The 18,091-nt window shown below is 44.1% G+C and overlaps 1 protein-coding gene and 1 long non-coding RNA gene across 3 annotated transcripts in view; one reads left to right on the top strand and one right to left on the bottom strand.

Annotated features, from left to right (window-relative positions):
* The window catches only part of ZBTB20 (zinc finger and BTB domain containing 20), a 642,654-nt gene that overhangs the window by 141,256 nt on the left and 483,307 nt on the right, over positions 1-18,091 (top strand). The window lies entirely within an intron of this gene.
* Positions 14,166-18,091, bottom strand: part of LOC136625272 (uncharacterized) — a 48,332-nt gene continuing 44,406 nt past the window's right edge. The window contains exon 3 of the long non-coding RNA XR_010792530.1: positions 14,166-14,458. This is a non-coding gene — a long non-coding RNA (uncharacterized lncRNA). The remainder of the gene's footprint in view (positions 14,459-18,091) is intronic.

Below are 18,091 nucleotides of genomic sequence, written 5' to 3'. Positions count from 1 at the left end.
TATTAAAGGGGTTTTCCAGGAAAATACTATTGAGGGCGTATCCTTTGGAAAGGTCATCAATAGCTGATCGTCTGTGGTCCGTCGCTCGGGGCCCCAACCGATTAGTTGATCGTGTGCCCGCTGTCAGCACCGCTGTATATAGTGGTATGGAGCAGAAGCTGCTGCTTCGACCCCTATCCCCTGTGCAGTGGCCGCTGCTTGTAACTGCAGGCGCAGGTCTCAATGGGAGCTGCATCTACAGTTAAAAGTGCTACTACACAGAGGTCGAAGCATCAGCTTCTGCTCCATACCCCTGTCAGTAGTTGGGCTGACAGTGGGCACCTGATCACTGGGAACCCAAGTGGCAGACACCAGCCAATCAATTATTGATTGTGAGTATACAAATGTTGCACAATTCTGGCACAATCTTATCCGCGAATCTTCTAACTTTTGCAATTTCCACCAAGATCAGATGTAAACTGAATACTAAGAGCTTCAGCAGACAAGTGCATGCACAAATACGCTTGCCGCTATGGAGCGAAATTGCACATGAAAAGTCCAAAGTTCTTTTTTTCAAACTATTGCATGCGGGAGAAAAAGGCCAAAAGATGGAGCAGGAGCTATTTCTTCTCGCATGTATAAAACATACGTTCGAGAAAGATAGGGCAGGGACGAACTTTTCTTGCACATAGGAATATCACGCTTGTGAAAACAGAACCATTGGAATCAATGGCTTTGCTTCGTCACATTTTGCAAAACGTTCCAAAAACACGTCTTTCAAAGCCCTCAGTGCAAGTCCTAAACAGTAGGTGCAGAACACTGGGATTTTGTCTGTTTTTCTTTGAAGCCCTGTGTCATGCCACTTGGCAAAAGTATTACACATTGGTTAATTTTTGCATGGTGCGTTCTTTTAAACATTTTTACTTCTATAATCAAAAATAATTCATTCAACTCCAAGATTAAAGTAGTTGTCCCACCTGTAGCTGTTTGGCTGCAGGAAACTAACAGCTCTGTACATTGCACAGTGGCTCGGATTAGTACTGCAGCCTGAGTCTCATTCACTTCAATAGGACTCAGCCTGCAGTACCAATGTGGGCCAATTTATACTGTACGGCACTGTCTTATAGGAGTATAAGGAATTTGTGCTGTATCTCAATGCAAGATCCCAGAATCTCATCCCATGGTCCAAAAATAAGAGAAAAAGTTGTACCAGCAGCACTAATAATTACCCCACACTGGGTCAGGCCAAAGAGTGCAATACCCAGAGAGGGAGTTCAAACCAAAAACTCCAAGATGAAATCCATAGGAGAATAGGGAAACTGGCAGCTTATTAGGATGCAGTAAAAAATACTTTTATTGCCCCATCACCATCAGAAGCAACGCTTTGGCTCCGTGGCTCATCTGTAGGAATCATAGGAAAAGTACATAACCCATGCAGAGGGAATCTGGGAAGCCCAACGCATATTTCAACACACGGTAGCCTTCATCTGGGGATTACTCAGACTTTTGGAGAAGTTGGTGTCCTTTTCCCAAACTTGTCTGTTCTACCGGACTACTAAGGACATTATACCCACCTTTCATCACCATTTTCAGTAGTATGTTTGGAGCATAAAACTGTCGTATGAAAGAATCGTGTGAGCCCATCCTTATGCACTAAAGCTGCTTTCACAGTTCGGCTGATCTTAAGCTCTCTACAAGCGCTTCTTGTTTAGCGTCTGCACAGAACATGTTTGTCTCCTGCAGTCATTTGCTAGTCTGTTCCTTCAACCTCCTCTTCTGCTGTCTGTAAGTAGGAGGACAGATTGATGCAAGTTAGGGACAAACGCAGCATGTTTGCTGTTTAGGTGTTCAAACAGTCTTACAGAATGTATGTCCAGAAGTATCCCGCTGTACGCTTAAAAAAGTTGCATAATCTGCCATTGGCTGCAATTAATATACAATTGTATTAAAAAGTTCAATTGACTAAGCTTTTCAATATGGTTGGAGCTGTGGGTTCCTGGCACATACAGCCAAACACATTCCAAAAGTCTGTGGGTATGTTGGCGCAGGATGGGAGATACATCGACGATTACAACATAAACATGTTGTGAATTTATCCTAAAACTTACAGAGACACTACGGTTCTGGGACTATAGGGGAGAGGTAACATCATTTGGCAATTCTCCTTTGTACCATTGTCCCCTGGGTCTGCCGGTTCTCGTGGCCTCTCGTTTGTTCACCAACTTGGCTGCCCCGCTGCTGTTACTACTCAGTGCACACTGTGCATTGGGAGTGTCAGGCACTTCATGCTGTTCTGATTGGCCAGCAGCACTGGCCAATCCGCAGGGTGTAGTGTCTCAGACTACCAACGCACCAGTGCTCCGTGTGTATGTGGCAGCCTAAGAGGTGCGGCAGCCATCTTGGCAGACAGAGGGAGGGGCCAGGGGAACTAAAAGAGCGCCAGGTATCATTAATCCCCCTAGCAGTTGTAGGGCAAATTTTATCCAAGCTGTGGAGGGTAACTTTAACTGCAAGCTCAAACTTTACAGGGTTTGTTTTTCAGACTTTTGTAGAAGCTACAGTATATAGTAGAAATAGTGTTTTTTTTTTAAATTTAATTAATACTGTTTGCAAACTTACTTTATTTTTCATTTTAGATTAATTAGAGCAAATTAAAAATCAGTTGAAAAAATACACAAATCCTTTAAAGCATTGTGAAAAAGAAAAATACATAGAAAAAAACAGAAGCAAATAACACCAATGCTGGATTGGCCAAAACTCAGTAAGCCGATGCACCTAAAGATTGGCTACCAGTAGATTACTGGTGCACAGGTAGTCAGAGAAGCGATGCCGCCATCTTTGTTTCTCCAGGATCGAAGGGTCGCTTCAGTGTTTATGGAAGTGCCACTAAAACTCTGCCTCTTTAAGTGGTCTCCAGGACCATCCTTGTTTTCCTGCTCACCTGGGTGCATCATGGAAGTGGGATCAAACACTCCAAGGGCAGGGCCAGCGTTCCTGGATCATATCATGCGTGTGGTGGTATGAATCCTATACATTCAGCAAGAAGTAGGTCCCTTTGCAAACATATAAGGAGATGTTATTTGACCAGAATTTGCTTTATTATGGAGGTTGAGCTCTCGAGCAGTAAGTCTCTGAGTTTTCTCTATGGTATTACTTTTTCATGTTCAATGGATGTGTTGCAACCTCAGTGTCACGAAACGGCTCACCAGTGTTTCCTTTCTAGAGGACAAAACACTTAGAAAAAGAGACACAAGGCTCCTGCTGTGCTTTATAATGCTAATATATTTGCATGTAAGCATCACAGAACACCATGGCTTCAAGCTTTTCTTCCTCTTGATGTGTCAGGCACACTGTGCTTACATCCCTGTAATACTTGCTAACTGTTGGTTTCAATCACAACATTTCTTGGAGGATGAAATTTGGAATCAGAACAAATGGTTCAAACTAGAAAATCTGCTCCTGGCTACCGGTACATGGAGAGAGACTTCAACGAGAGCCGCTTTCCAGAATCTTTAACATTCTATATCTCTTCAATTTAGTGAAAAAAAACCCAACTATTCAATGTTCGTGGGAAAACTTCTAAATATGAGACATATAGTATATAACCCCCCACCACCACCACATATCACACTGGGAGGTGGTCCCGAAACACATCCAATGACCCAATACGGCCAAGTCCTTTGGATGTGCCAGAAGTGTCAGAAGTGAGAATGCCCTTTTATTACTTGGAATTCAGAAACAATAGAAGACGGACACATTTTGGAATTGTTGCTGACCTCTCCATGCCACGAGTCACACAGCATGCCATTACAGACTGAACTTAAAGTGACTCTGTCGCCATCTCGTTGCACCTCTCTCAGAGGGCCGCACAAGTGACAGGCTGGTTACAGTTATATGACTGCAGTGTATATCTATATAGTAGTTTTAGAGAAAATTACATTTTATCGGTAGCAGCACATGCATAGAAGACTACAGGAAGTAGTCCTGGATATTCATGAGCTGCAGCTAGCCACACCCACCCCACCCTCCAGCACTGATTGACTGCTGCCCGCCTATTACTGTACATAGAGTGGCAGCTGTCAATCTTTGGCTTGAGCGCGAGGTGGGCATTGCTAGCTGCAGCTGATAACTATAGAGCACTAGTCCATAAAATGTACGTTTATGCCAAACTACTGCACAGGTGCACACAGCAGACGTATCCCTGCAGTGAGGAATGTAAAAAGATGGTGACACATTCCCTTTAAGCCCCAATAGAAGCAAGATGGATCTAAGCTTAGGTAGAGTTTGTGGAAATCAAATCCCATCAGTTCCTTGCAGCCTTTTAACAGGTTGCAGACTGTTTTAGACATCTCATATACATGCTATACACCATTGTAAATTGGGATCTATAGTTTTGAGGGGCTGTGAAAAAAAACCCTGCCTGTGTTGGATAGTAGAAGGGTTAATGTATACATACCTACTGATCTAGAGCAGTAAAAGGGGTTGATGGTAAATGCTAAGGTCCATGGTGGTCTAGAGCAGTGAATGGGTCCATGCTAAACTCCATGGTGGTCTAGAGCAGTGAATGGGTCCATGCTAAACTCCATGGTGGTCTAGAGCAGTGAATGGGTCCATGCTAAACTCCATGGTGGTCTAGAGCAGTGAATGGGTCCATGCTAAACTCCATGGTGGTCTAGAGCAGTGAATGGGTCCATGCTAAACTCCCTGCTGGTCTAGAGCAGTGAATGGGTCCATGCTAAACTCCCTGCTGGTCTAGAGCAGTGAATGGGTCCATGCTAAACTCCATGGTGGTCTAGAGCAGGGAATCGGTCCATGCTAAACTCCCTGCTGGTCTAGAGCAGTGAATGGGTCCATGCTAAACTCCCTGCTGGTCTAGAGCAGTGAATGGGTCCATGCTAAACTCCCTGCTGGTCTAGAGCAGTGAATGGGTCCATGCTAAACTCCCTGCTGGTCTAGAGCAGTGAATGGGTCCATGCTAAACTCCCTGCTGGTCTACAGCAGTGAATGGGTCCATGCTAAACTCCCTGCTGGTCTAGAGCAGTGAATTGGTCCATGATAAAGTCCCTGTTGGTCTGCAGCAGTAAAGTGGTTAGCTGTTGCTCAGGAGTCTCCAGACTCCGGCTAATCACCTTTAGCTCCCCCTTCCTCGCCTCCACTTATTATGGGTGCAGAGCAGAGGACAGAGAGGACCTCACAGCCGCACCGTTCTCTTGATTGCTCAATTTTCTATTTGACGACTACCTTCTCAGGTTGCACCTGATGTCTCATCCCCAGAGGCCACTAGGAAATGGGAGCTCTTAGAAATTGCCCAGTTTGCTAACCACATAAACCCGGCCTTGAGTGCAACCGTGGGCAATTTTTTTTATATCTCCTTTTTTTCTTGAATGCGGCAGGAATAATTCCATTAATGAACGTATATCGCAGGGGCTTGCTCATTGTGTAGTCCTCTCGTCCCGGCACCTGCAGATCAGAGGTCCTCTTGATTGATGACTCCTACAGACACGTGGGACTGGTATTTAGCCATGGCATTCAGACAGCATAGTGTGACATCGTGGCCTGAACTCACGGCTCCTGCCGGCCCTTCATATGTTACTTTATTCTTGCTGAAATAAAACCCTTGCTCCTCATTTATTAATCATATAAGGAGAAGTTTTGTTCTTTGTTACCTGCTATGAAATCCAATCCCATTATCATTGTTAGCTCGACTTCCTGTGGCCCCACGCAAGGAAATTATAGGATTCCTCTCCAGTGTCCTGGAATGAACTCGGAGCCCCGGCAGCAGGGTGAGGGTGGTAATGTCCCGGGAGAATTTGCATGGCATACCTTTATTTTATTTATTTATTTGAAGACGTAAATCACATTTGTGCAACATTTCTATCAGGAGGAGAAGTGAATCACCTTCCTTCTCCCCTCCGTTCCATAAAGTATAATGTGCTCTGCTTTTGACGGATATTTTTATTATAGCTTGGCACAGCATTAACTCTCATCTATTTTTGTTTGTTCTGTCCATATGTTGTAACATTGAGAGGGGCAGATACTTTCCCAGAACATGTTCTCTGATAAGAAGACACCACTTGGCAGCCCTGACTATGTGGGTTGCTGTAGACCACACCTCTCAGCATTGATTCTTGCCCGCCAGCATGGCATTGACTGCATCAATATAGTGAGTCATTCTAGATAGGTAGTATCAGTAACACGGCTATGTATAGCAGGATAAATAGCGATAAAGTGTTTGTAAACATCGTATAAACTTAATGCAAGGACAGATCTCTGTAGGACCAGCCAAGTTATCACTTAGAGGGAACATGCCAAGCATATCTACATCTGAGGCTGTTTGTGCCAGGCGGGGTAAGCTACCACCTCCTTTTCATCTATAAACCTCAGGTTACTGGCACGTTAGGCATTAAATCCTATGGCTTTATGCATTGTGAAGTAGGGACTTTTGGAATAGACAAAGACTAGATGTGCGTTATCGGGGGAATTTAATAAGGACTGTTTGAACATGAAAAGCGTTAAACAGCAGTGTGCCGTAGAACGATGCGATGAGTCTATTAAAGGAAGTCTATCGCCAGCGTTTTACCACGTCAAGTAATCAGAGGTGGGCAATACGAATAAGAGCATCAACATACTTAAAGGGGTTGTCCCGCACCGAAACGTTTTTTGTTTTTTTTCAATAGCCCCCCCGTTCGGCGCGAGACAAACCCGATGCAGGGATAAAAAAAAAAACGGGTAGTACTTACCCGAATCCCCGCACTCCGGTGACTTCTTACTTACCTTGTGAAGATGGCCGCCGGGATCTTCACCCTCGGTGGACCGCAGGGCTTCTGTGCGGTCCATTGCCGATTCTAGCCTCCTGATTGGCTGGAATCGGCACACATGACGGGGCGGAGCTACGAGGAGCCGCTCTCTGGCACGAGCGGCCCCATTCAGAAGGGAGAAGACCGGACTGCGCAAGCGCGTCTAATCGGGCGATTAGACGCTGAAGATTAGACGGCACCATGGAGACGAGGACGCCAGCAACGGAACAGGTAAGTGAATAACTTCTGTATGGCTCATAATTAATGCACGATGTACATTACAAAGTGCATTAATATGGCCATACAGAAGTATATACCCCAACTTTGTTTCGCGGGACAACCCCTTTAGCTCCGAACTGGAGATACCGTGTGTTCCACAAACCGGACCAGGCACATGCGTGGGCCATCACTACGGCCAGGGTCCCCCCCCGAGGCTTGTCAATGCACATGCGGTTAGCCTGGGTTGTGTGGGTGATCTCCGTGGAACATGTAGAGTCTCTCCAGCTCGGAGCTGGAGACTAGTCTTCAGACAAGAGGTCAGGTTTGTGCGCAGGGTGGGGGGGAAGCTTGGATTAGTCCCAGGGAGTGGACCGACTATCGGATGGCTTGTTGCTTGGTTGCATAGATTGTGCACTACTGAAAACCTGTGATTTTGTGGTCATGCTACTAAAGTCAAAAAAGAAAGAGGGGCATTATGTTGCTGTTTCTATTCATATCGCCCATCTGTGGTTATGGATTAGTTTACATGGTAAAATCCGGGTGACATGTTTCCTTCAATCGGCTCCCTCCTTATGGTAAGTTCGGCACTTTGGCTTTCCATGCATCAGACCGTTTAACACAGCCGAGAAACTCGAGCTAGATTTGTGCGTTGCGAGACGTACAAATCTCGCGCGAATTTGAACCCCATACTTTTGAATCGAGCCACACACATGATCGATGTATTCCTGCATGGCGGTGTGGGAAAAAATGGCTGCATGTTCTATCTTTTCGCGTTCCTCAGAACGCACCGCCCATTGCTTTTAATGGGACAGCAAAACACATTGCGCGGCGTATGATCTGCACACGGATGTGATGCAAGTTTACCCAGTGAAAATAATGGGAGACACCTGCTGCTCCTCTAACACGACTGAAAGCTGCGCCAGAGGGTCGCAACTTCACAGAAGTGATGTCAGAAAAACGCCTCGCTTCGCCAAGAAAACGCAAGCATGATATCTGGCTGAGAAACTCTGAGGTAGAATCAGAAATTCAAATCTATGCCAGCTACTTTAGGAAAAATTCTCCTCCTACTAAATCGCACCCATGGCCCTTTTGGAAAAGTGTCATGAAAAGTGCAAAAATTTGCAACGCATTGTTCAAATTTGTTTATACTACAGTTGTGGTCTCCAGCTCTTGGCAAATCCCCCTGTGTATCTTGAAGGCAAGGGGGGCATTAATGTTGGCACTGAACCCAAAAATGATGTTATGTGCAGTTTAGAGAGTATATTACTTAAAGGGGAATTCTACTTTGAAGAGAAGGTGTCACTTCTAGCTGTTTTGCTGCAGGAAGCAGACAGCTCTGTATATTGCACAGTGGCCCAGGCCAGTACTGCAGGCTGAGTCCTATTGAAGTGAATAGGACTCAGCATGCAATACAAACCTGAGCCACTGTGCAATGTACAGAGCTGTCTGTTCGTGCAGCACAGCAGCTAGAAGTGGGGCAACCCATTTAAGTTAGACGATCAGATATGGTCTGTAATGGCCAGAGGAATCTTGCTAATTAGCTTTCCTGCAGAAGGTAGAATACTATCTTTGTACGTGAGTGTCTACTGAAGAAGAGCAAAAACTCTAAATTGGTGCTGTCTACGGGTGGGCTGCTCTAGTTTGGCTGATATCACAAGTCATGTATGGAAACTATTCTCTCTTTACGGATGTGATACCTTCACTGGCTAACCAGAAAAAACGATATGCAAGCGGATAGGCTGCTCGGCCTCTTCGTCAGGCTGTGTAACAACATTTATCTGAAGAAGTGCATATTCACTCATTGTCAAAATCCCCCAATCCACTTAAAGAAGTTGTCAGAAGTGGATGAAACTTTCTATGTGATTGTAACGCTTATAGAAGTAAGTGATTATAATATAAGAGCAAAAGGATAATTGATTGTGGACACGTGAACGCTCTAGTACCCTCTTGGGCCGCCTCTAGTTTGGAAGCCGTGAAAAAAGATATTTCTTCTGAAACGCATAGTTTATTGGTCTTCAGGTTTTTTTGTTTTTTTTTTAGCGCATGCATGTTTTTTACACATATGGAATTAAGATGGACATTTTAGTAAAGCTTATGGCGATGTTGGATCCTCGTGTGTTAATTGCTTGAGAACTGAATGTGTGCCCAGATTGTCATCCGGGCATACATTTGACTTTAAGGTGATGAGCGCTTCAGTGTTTAAATTGCCTGTAACGCTAGCGCCACCTGTCTCTGAATGGCGGACAACAAAAAAGTTGGAGCTGCTTGTGCTTGTCAGACTGTCAGATGATCCTCTCTATTGGTGGTCAGTTGAAGGCGTCCTTGTGTGCCCTCACACACCCACTGGTCCCAACACCTTCTAACAGTCCGGTCAGAACGGCCCGGTCGCGGATAATTCATTGATACGACCATCCAGCTTCTCCCATCCCAATAATGCGCCCCTCTCAGACTCTGGTAACGGGTGAAATCTCTTCTCTGCGTTGTAGAGGCGCCTAGTGGCCAACAAGCTCTACACAAGCGGAAGAAGAGGTCAATACACACAAAGAGCCTCCGAGAGCCTCTTATAGGCAAAGGGGGCCACCACTTTTAGGGCCTCCGGTGACAAGACCGTTCATCTAATCACCACAACTCTCATCATTTGTATATCTGCCTGAGATGGAGCTGCAGGACGAGTTTTGCAGCAAAACGGTAACTTCTTCTACTGGTGGGATTTTTTTTCCCAACAAAGAGTGCATATATATATATGTGTGTGTGTGTGTGTGTATATATATATATATATATATATATATATATATATATATATATATATATATATTTCTTCAGATATATGTTGTTACACCAGCCTGATGAAGAGCCCCAGTACCCTCAAAAGCTTGCAATCTAATTTTTCTGGTTAGCCAATAAAGGTATTACCTCCATAATACTTTTGTCTTTTGTATACAAGAGTATTTACCATTACATAGACTTTTCTGGCTAACATGGTACCACACTATTTTTGCTCTTATTACAAAGACTACTGTTGTTTTCACCCTCTTACTTTGTACTGCAGCTCTGATTTTTCAGACTGGCTTCTCGCTGTAGGCAGCAGCTCATCTATAAGTCAATACATGAAGAGCTTTCCATTAAAAGGATAGAAGGTAAACCAGCAGTGAGAAAAATATTACCAAAAAATATTGTACATACTGTAGAATGTCCCCGACAGGTAGGGAGGCCTATCCGAAAGCAATATTTGTGGGGGTCCATGATCAAGAGATTCCGCCAACTTCTGAACACATGGGCCATAGTGCTCTGTAGCGGTGATTGGAGAATGCTATGACTGTGAACCGCTGACACAGCCCTTCTGATTGGCAGTGAAGTCATTTGGCAAGTGCAGAACAGAATTCTAGATGGAATTCCCCTTTAAAGAGCAATTTGCTCCTATAACGTTGTTATCAGAATTGCTTCCTTTTGCCGCAGGAAAGATCTGAATCTACTGATGTGGCTGCAGAGGAAATTCATATTCCCCATGGTCTGAGCTTGGATGATGGCTCCGTCTCCCCTGTGCATACAATATATTCCCACTGTACATTTCATTACAAAGTTGTCAGTCAAAGTCTGTCTGCCGCCTTAGACAAGAAGCCCCCCCCCCCCCACCGCCACCAACCGACCTGACAAGCTTCTGTAAATCAGTGAGGAAGGAGGAAATAACTATTAATATTCTGACACAATGTTATGTTCCATACATAATTTTGGTTGCATATCTTAAATTTATGGGATTCTCGACTCTGGGACCCCCAACTATGGCTAAAACGAAAGGGCAGCATTGTTTTCCCAACTGTGGGTAGTGAAAAGGGGCATAACTACTGACACAAAGTGGGGGAGGTAAAAAAGTTTTAAATGGTTATCCCATAAGGCTGTGCGGCTCCCAGGACAATGGATGGTGGGGTTTTGTTTGAAAAATGAACTGTTTCCTGTAGGGGGCAATATATAAAAGTCACTTCGGGACCTCTGATATGGTTTAGCCAGTCATCTCTTATGTTTGACCCCAGAAGTGCCAAGCAGAACACCCTTATAAAGGCCCATTGGGGCTGGCACTCATAGGAACACTGTTACAGATATTTGTGTGAAACTGACTGGCATTTTTGGAGATAGTACCCCCACCAGAATGAAGGGGCTTGCTAACACACCATAACCTGTTCTCTGCAGTAAGTGACATCACACCATTTTCATCCATGGGGTTGTTACTGCGGACCCAATCTAGTGTGCAGTTCCTGGCACAGCCACAAGGGAGACGGCAGCATTTTCTCAGCCAATTGCACTGCAGATGCTGCAACTCTAACAAACACCATAGCTGACTTTATCTGCTTACTAGTGCCCCCCACAGGCCGTGTTCACATGTAGCGCCTTTAACACCGTTTTTTCTATTACGGTTTGATGTCTTGCAGAATGCATGCATCGTGATGTTTTCTACTATAGCTGTGATTTTTCAAAATGCCCTTTCCCACGTATTTTCAGTGCGGCTTATTTGATGTTTTATCTCATTGGCATGAACACTTAAAACTGCATCTGCATTGGAAACCACATTGCATTTATTGCACAATCTTTAACTATTTTTCTTTGTGACTTCACAAGGCCTTGGATTGGAAAGCGGTTATGACATACTGAAAATCACAATGAAAACGCAACCAAATATCGCATACAATCACATGCTGCAATTAAAAACGTAGAGTGAGATTGCTGTTTTTTAATCTATTCCACTATGCATACATTGTCGATTATTTTTCTATCACCATGTGTTCTCGCACCCTTAGGATGGGTCTTCAGTATTGTATCCAGAATAAACCCCCCTTTAACATAAACAGACTTGTTTGTACAGTCAAAGCCTGGATATTCATCAAACTCTACTTTTCCTCTTACTAAGGTGTATGCATTGATTATACTTGCTAATCTGTTTTCCTGTAGTCCTAACAGCAGCACAATGATGGGGTATTCTGCACCTGTGAACTGACAGCACTGGTGGAATTGGTAATTACATAAATAAATAATACTAATGGTAGGCCCTGCTTCCCACTGTTCTATATGGGAGCGGTACCCCCTCTAACTATCTAGTGATATCATAAGGCCTCCTGTCCACAGGCTAATTTTCACCGCGTTCCCCGGAGCAATAATACGGCCATGGAGAACGCAGTGAACGCATTCCATAGACTTAATATGGAAAGCGCAGCCCCACTGTCCACGAGCAGAGAATCATAGCGATTTTCCGCTCGCGGGATTTAAATCGCAGCATGCTGCAAATTACCGCGATTCTCTGCGGTGAGCCTATCTGACAGATAGGCTTAGCGCAGAGATCCGTCAGCTCTCCCCTGCTCCCCGGCAGTGGCGGCTCCCGCGGCAGAGATCTGCCACAGGATTTTGCTACGCCCGTAGACAGGAGCCCTCAAGCAAAAATAATAAGAGAGAGGGTAGAAAACCTGTGCTGCTGTTTGGACTAAGGGAAAACAAGGATAATCAATACTTCCCTTACGTCCACCAGCAGTACAATGAGGGTGATCTAGCAAGTAATAACCCCATGGGAGAGTCCTGCGGCTGAACTGCATTTAAAATTGAGCACCCGAAGGCTAGCTGCTCCATCTGAAAAATGATTTTCAATCTATAAAGATTAACAAAAGTGTAATGTGACCTCCAGGTCACTGCCGCACAAATGTCCGCTAAAGGAACTAAGCTCCTTTCTGTACACAATGTTGATACTGCACACACAGAGTCCATTAGATAAATGTAGTGGGTTCTAGGCCTTGCGCCTGGTAGGTCACCAGGATGGTCTCTTTGATCCATCTACTCAGAATTGGCTTTGATGCCTTGTGACTCTTCTTCTTAGTGAGGAACAGAATCAAAAGATTCTCATCCAGCCTAAAACTCATGAGATCTTTTCACGTAAAGCCCAAGGTTTCTGTGACATCTAGACTGTGAAGTCTCCCCTCTTCCTCAGAAGAGGAATTCGGGTAGAAGACTGGGAGTGTTACAACCTGGTTTGTATTTAGAAAGGAAGGTACTTTAGGCATGAAAGTAGGTAAAAGTCTTTGAAGGGCCTTGTCCAGTAAAAAAAGTAGTATAGGGTTTAGAAGCACCAGAGGCCTCTAATTTCCCTATCCTCTTAGCTGAAATCATCACCAGTACGAAGTGGGTACATAACCTCTTTAGGACCACCTGTAGATCCCAATGGAGAATAGGTCTGAGGACCACTGGTCTGTGTCTTGCTGCCCTTGTGAAGAATCTTTTTTCCAATGGCCCTTGCAAGATTTGTCTGCCCAAGAAAGCCATCATTGCAGAAACTTGAATCTTTAAAGTAGATACACTGAGCCCCTTGTCAAGTCGACATGTTATTGATAGAGAGATCCTCAGGGAAGATGCCTAATATTACTTATTTATGTCATAAAAAAATTCCATCTGTCCTGTCAGTTCACAGGGGCAGAATACCCCATCGTTGTGCTGCTGGGGGACGTAAGGGAATCTCTTGCTCTGATCAAAAATCTGACAGTTGGAGCGCATTTCCAATAGTCTGTTAACATCAGGGGCTTAACCATAAGGCCTCTCTTCTACATATAGGAAGCCCAGTACCATGAATAATGCATTATAGTGGGGGGGGCCTCATATAGATTTTGCCTTGGGGCCCAGGAGCTTCAAGTTGCACCTCTGATTCACATCATTGTTTGGGATTTCCATCATAGGGACAAAAACGGTGAAAAATGTTTGTTTAATTTTCCATTGATTTCAGTGGGGTTTTTAGGGCTCTCAGCTCATGTTCTGCCAGGTTTCCTTTCTTTCCACGGAAACAATAGGGTAGTCTGCTGAGCTGTTTTCTCCATCCACCCCCTCCCCCACCCCTACCCCTCCCCCCTCCAGACACCTGACTGAAAGTGTCCCTGAATTGTTTTTCTTTTTGATTGTTGTCAACAGAGGATAGATGCCAACGGAAAGCCTTCCATTTATGTCCATCATATATGTTATGTTTCACATTTGTTTTTTTTCTGTGCATACTTAGATTGCAGGCAGATCTATTAAAAACGGAAACCAGAAGGCTGGTGTGAACGGCGCCTCAATTACAATTTATTATTTTAGACAACTTTTGAACAATGAAAAGAGGGACAGACTTTCATATTTTTTTATTTGTACCATTTTTACACTAAGCCACACCCTTTCTACCCCTTCACAGTAATAGTGACCCCATGCAGTAACAGTACCTCTCAGAGCCCCCACACAGTAAATGCCCCTTATTGGCCCCTCTCACATTGCTAGCATACCTCTAAATAATAGGTAGACACCAGTTCTACACTGTGATAGTGATTACAGTGCAGTCATCAGCAGCGATCACAGGTGACGTCTCCTCCGATTGGTGATGTCCGTTTTTCTTCTTTATCTGGGCCCAGACCTTCATGGGCAGCCATGATTCTTCATACTCTCCCCATTCTGCTTCTTCCTCCAATGCACTAAAGTAAATATGTCACAGTGAGGCTGGGGGTAGAAGTAAATGGGGAACATGCCTCATGGGATGGCGTCATAGTTGCCAAAATTCAGAACTGTCCCACCACATCCGGGATGGATGGGATGCATGCTATAGGTGTTATTAATCATAACATAGTCCCAATCTTCATGATGATCTTGACATTTATGACCACCCGATGGGACGCCTTGGACCTTCTACAGTTAGAGCCAGGCAGACACAGAGGTAGGGCACCTTAGGTTCTTGCAAAGTCTTAAAGATGGGGGACTCTACACCACTGCCTTTTTTTCTGACATAGAGACCATTGCTAAATATTTACAGAAGACCAACAACATAGAGAGACCATCAGTGATCCGGTGTATTCTGTATAATTTTTGATTCGAAAGTTGAAAGGACCATCTTAGTCGTTCACACCGCCGTTGGGGTCAGTCAGTCAACTATTTCCGTTTCTCTATTCCGTTTGAGGAGCAGAGAAACGGGGGGAAAAAACGGAATTTAACGTTTCCATTTTTATTCCTCATTGATTTAATTAAAAATGGAAATATTTGAGGTCATTGTCATTTAATTCCATTTCTTTTCATTTCCTTTTTTCAAGCTGACTGCACTATTTGTTCCGGTTGAAAAACGGTAATGGAATTAAACGGAATTAAACAGGAAAAAAAGGAAATATTTCAGGTTTTAATGAAAGCCCATTCAAATCACTAGGTAATGAAACGGAGACATTTAATTCCGTTTTTATTTCAGTTTTTCTGTTCCTCAAGCGGAACAGAGAGACTGAACTAGTTAACCTGCCAGCCGTGTGAGCGGGCTCTTACTGGGTCGCCTTAGTCAGAGGTGACCGCTCTTACGCTTAAATGTAACTTTTTGTTGCAGGGGAAGATGTTTTGTAAAGGTAAAAGCATTTTTGAAATGAATTCTGTATAATACGTTCTTGATGAAAGTGGGGTTTCAGACGCCGTCCTTTCAGCTCGCCCCTGCATTACCATGAGTCATCCACATTTTAAAAAACAAAGAAATACAAAATCAGCCATTATCTTTGGTTTATCCGATAGCGACCTGTAGATTTCCCTTCCTTACTCCCAGCTTTTTTCAGTTCCAGGAGCCATGGCCCTGGGTTCTGCCTTCATTCAGTGGTTGGACATAGAGTTCCACAGAACACACTGGAGATACAAAAGCCCGGAGAGGACTGTAGGTTTATCATCTGGTCTGGAGTCTGAATATTTCTGTATAATCTGGTTCTGGTCTGAAAATTTATATAGGGGTCTGGTGTAGGGTCTGAATTTATTCAGGGGGTCCGGGATCTGAAATTAAAATAACACTCCGGTTTAGGGGCAAAGCTTTGTCCTGGGATATTACCTGCAGTTGTTCTTCTCTGTCCAGCCCTTCGATCCATTGGTTTTGGGTCCTGTTTTAGGCTGTCAAAGATGACTGATTCAATTTTTAGACTTCTTAATCCTCACAATGCATTGGTAGTGTTAGACTAGTAATGCACTATATCTGCTCTCTGGTTGGCCAGAACTGCTCATGTGTTCAGAACTGGCCAATCAGTGTATAGTGTGCAGGACAAAACTGGAGGGTTGCTTTAATTTAGGTGTCTGGTTTGAGTTCTGATATTTAAGTAGGGGTCTGGTCTAGGGCCTAATAGAGGGAATCTGAATATGTATTAGGGAGTCTGGTCTGGGATTCAAAATTAATTTAGGGATCTGATCTGGGGTCTGATAATTAATATATAGGCGTCTGAATATATCTAGCAACATTCTTTTATGTAAGCCCTTGGAAAGACCATTCTGTGAAGGTCCGCCCCAGGCTGACATTTTTGCTGACACTTTTAGAAAATGCAGCTTTGCTGTTGTCACTTGCAGTACTTCTTTTCACCACTTTTGGCAGTATACACTCTGCCTGCACAATGGGACATAGAGGGAGTTATCATTTGGAGAGTAAAAAATAATATTGCAACTACTGGAGAGTTTTGAATAGTGACATTCTGATTGGCAGAAATGGTTCTACACTGGGTCTTTCTAGTTACCTTAGGCTGGGGTCACAAAAATCTTGTGGTTTTGGCGCACCAAAAAACGCGGGATTTCTGCCCGGAAAGTGCTGTTTCAAAACCCACGGCTAAAAGCTTGTCCGCTGCGGCCGGCACTCCCATAGAGAACAGCGCAGCTGTAACGGGTAAAAAAAAAAAGAATAGACATGCTGCAGCTGGGGAATCCGCGCCGCAACACCTGCTTTGCCGTGACGGATTCGCCGTCCCGCGTGGACGAGATTTCTCGTCCGCATGGCCGGCGAAGCCCGGGATTAGCGGCCGCAGGCGGATTTGCCATTGCGAAATTCCGGACGGAATTTGCGCCGCAAATCCGCCCTGTGTGAACCCAGCCTTAGAAGACCAGCTGTACTGCCTCTTTAAGCTATTCTAATTAATTAATATAAAATTACAAGGATATTTTGTATTAATGCAATTGAAATGCTAAAGTTCAGAGTCGATGCAATTATTTCTCATCAGAAATTAAACTTTTTCTAAATGTAAATTTATACAGTAAATCAGAGGACGACATTTTGCTGCAGACGTTAGGAGTCAGTTAGAGCCTTCCAGGGTCTCGTCGAATTAGCGGCCAAGCAAAATGGACTTCTATAGATGTCAATAGAAAATAACACCAAATCTTTGTCTGTAGCAGGAAATATCAGGCGCATTATCTTATCTACCCGTCACTACATAGGATTTATCCAGCCCCGCAATAAATGCCCTTAGATTCAGCTCCAGAAGCTGGCAGGTTATTACTATTGCACCCCTTGCACCCCAGAGGTGGCGCGCCAGCTGTTGCTATTCTTAACTGCACCACCTGAACCCGATGGAGGGCCGTCAGTAGCCATGAAACGCGTTATATGAGACTGCAAATAACCTACACCATCGTACCATCCATTATTCGGTGACTTTACGCACCTCCTGTGTTTTGAACTCTGGAGTCCTGCTGACTGGCTTCCTTGTCAGTATGATTAAGGGAGCGGCCATCCTACATGAGCTGCTCTGAGCTCCAAATAGGAATTCGGATATTTGCTTTACAGCAGCCACCTGAACCTAAGAAACCTCAGTCAGAAAACAGTGCATTGACTTCTATGGGAGAGAGTTGTGGGCAAGCTGCGTGACCTGTGAAGGGGGATTTGTATAACCGGACTGATCTTCAAGTAACTCAAAGCTAGATTCCCTAATTACACTCATGGATTCGAAAATAAATGTTTTACTAAAACTGGCATGCTGCATTTCCTTTTTTAATATGGAAAAACACCTGTGCATGACCGCGCGTAGGAAATGCTCGGATGTTTTGGGGGGGGGGGGGGGGGGGGGATACGTCTTATGCAATTTTTGATTTTTTCCATAAAGGGAAAAAAATGTAACAAAACACTAAATATTTATTGTTTAAAAAAATGACTGGATGCTCTAAAATTGCCAAAAAAACAGACTTTGTAAAAAAGAACAGCACAGCAGCAATTCATGCCAAATGTATTTCATGTTTTATTCATTGTAAATGGTCAGGCGATAAAGTGATATAATCCAGACCTTGAGTTTGATACAAGAATATCAATAAAACAGCAGCAACGTTTTGTACGTTTACATGTCCTT

Source organism: Eleutherodactylus coqui, chromosome 4 (assembly GCF_035609145.1).
Source record: "Eleutherodactylus coqui strain aEleCoq1 chromosome 4, aEleCoq1.hap1, whole genome shotgun sequence".
Lineage (NCBI taxonomy): Eukaryota > Metazoa > Chordata > Amphibia > Anura > Eleutherodactylidae > Eleutherodactylus > Eleutherodactylus coqui.
The sequence above is the reverse complement of the archived record's forward strand: the minus strand, read 5'-3'. Positions and strand labels throughout refer to the sequence as shown.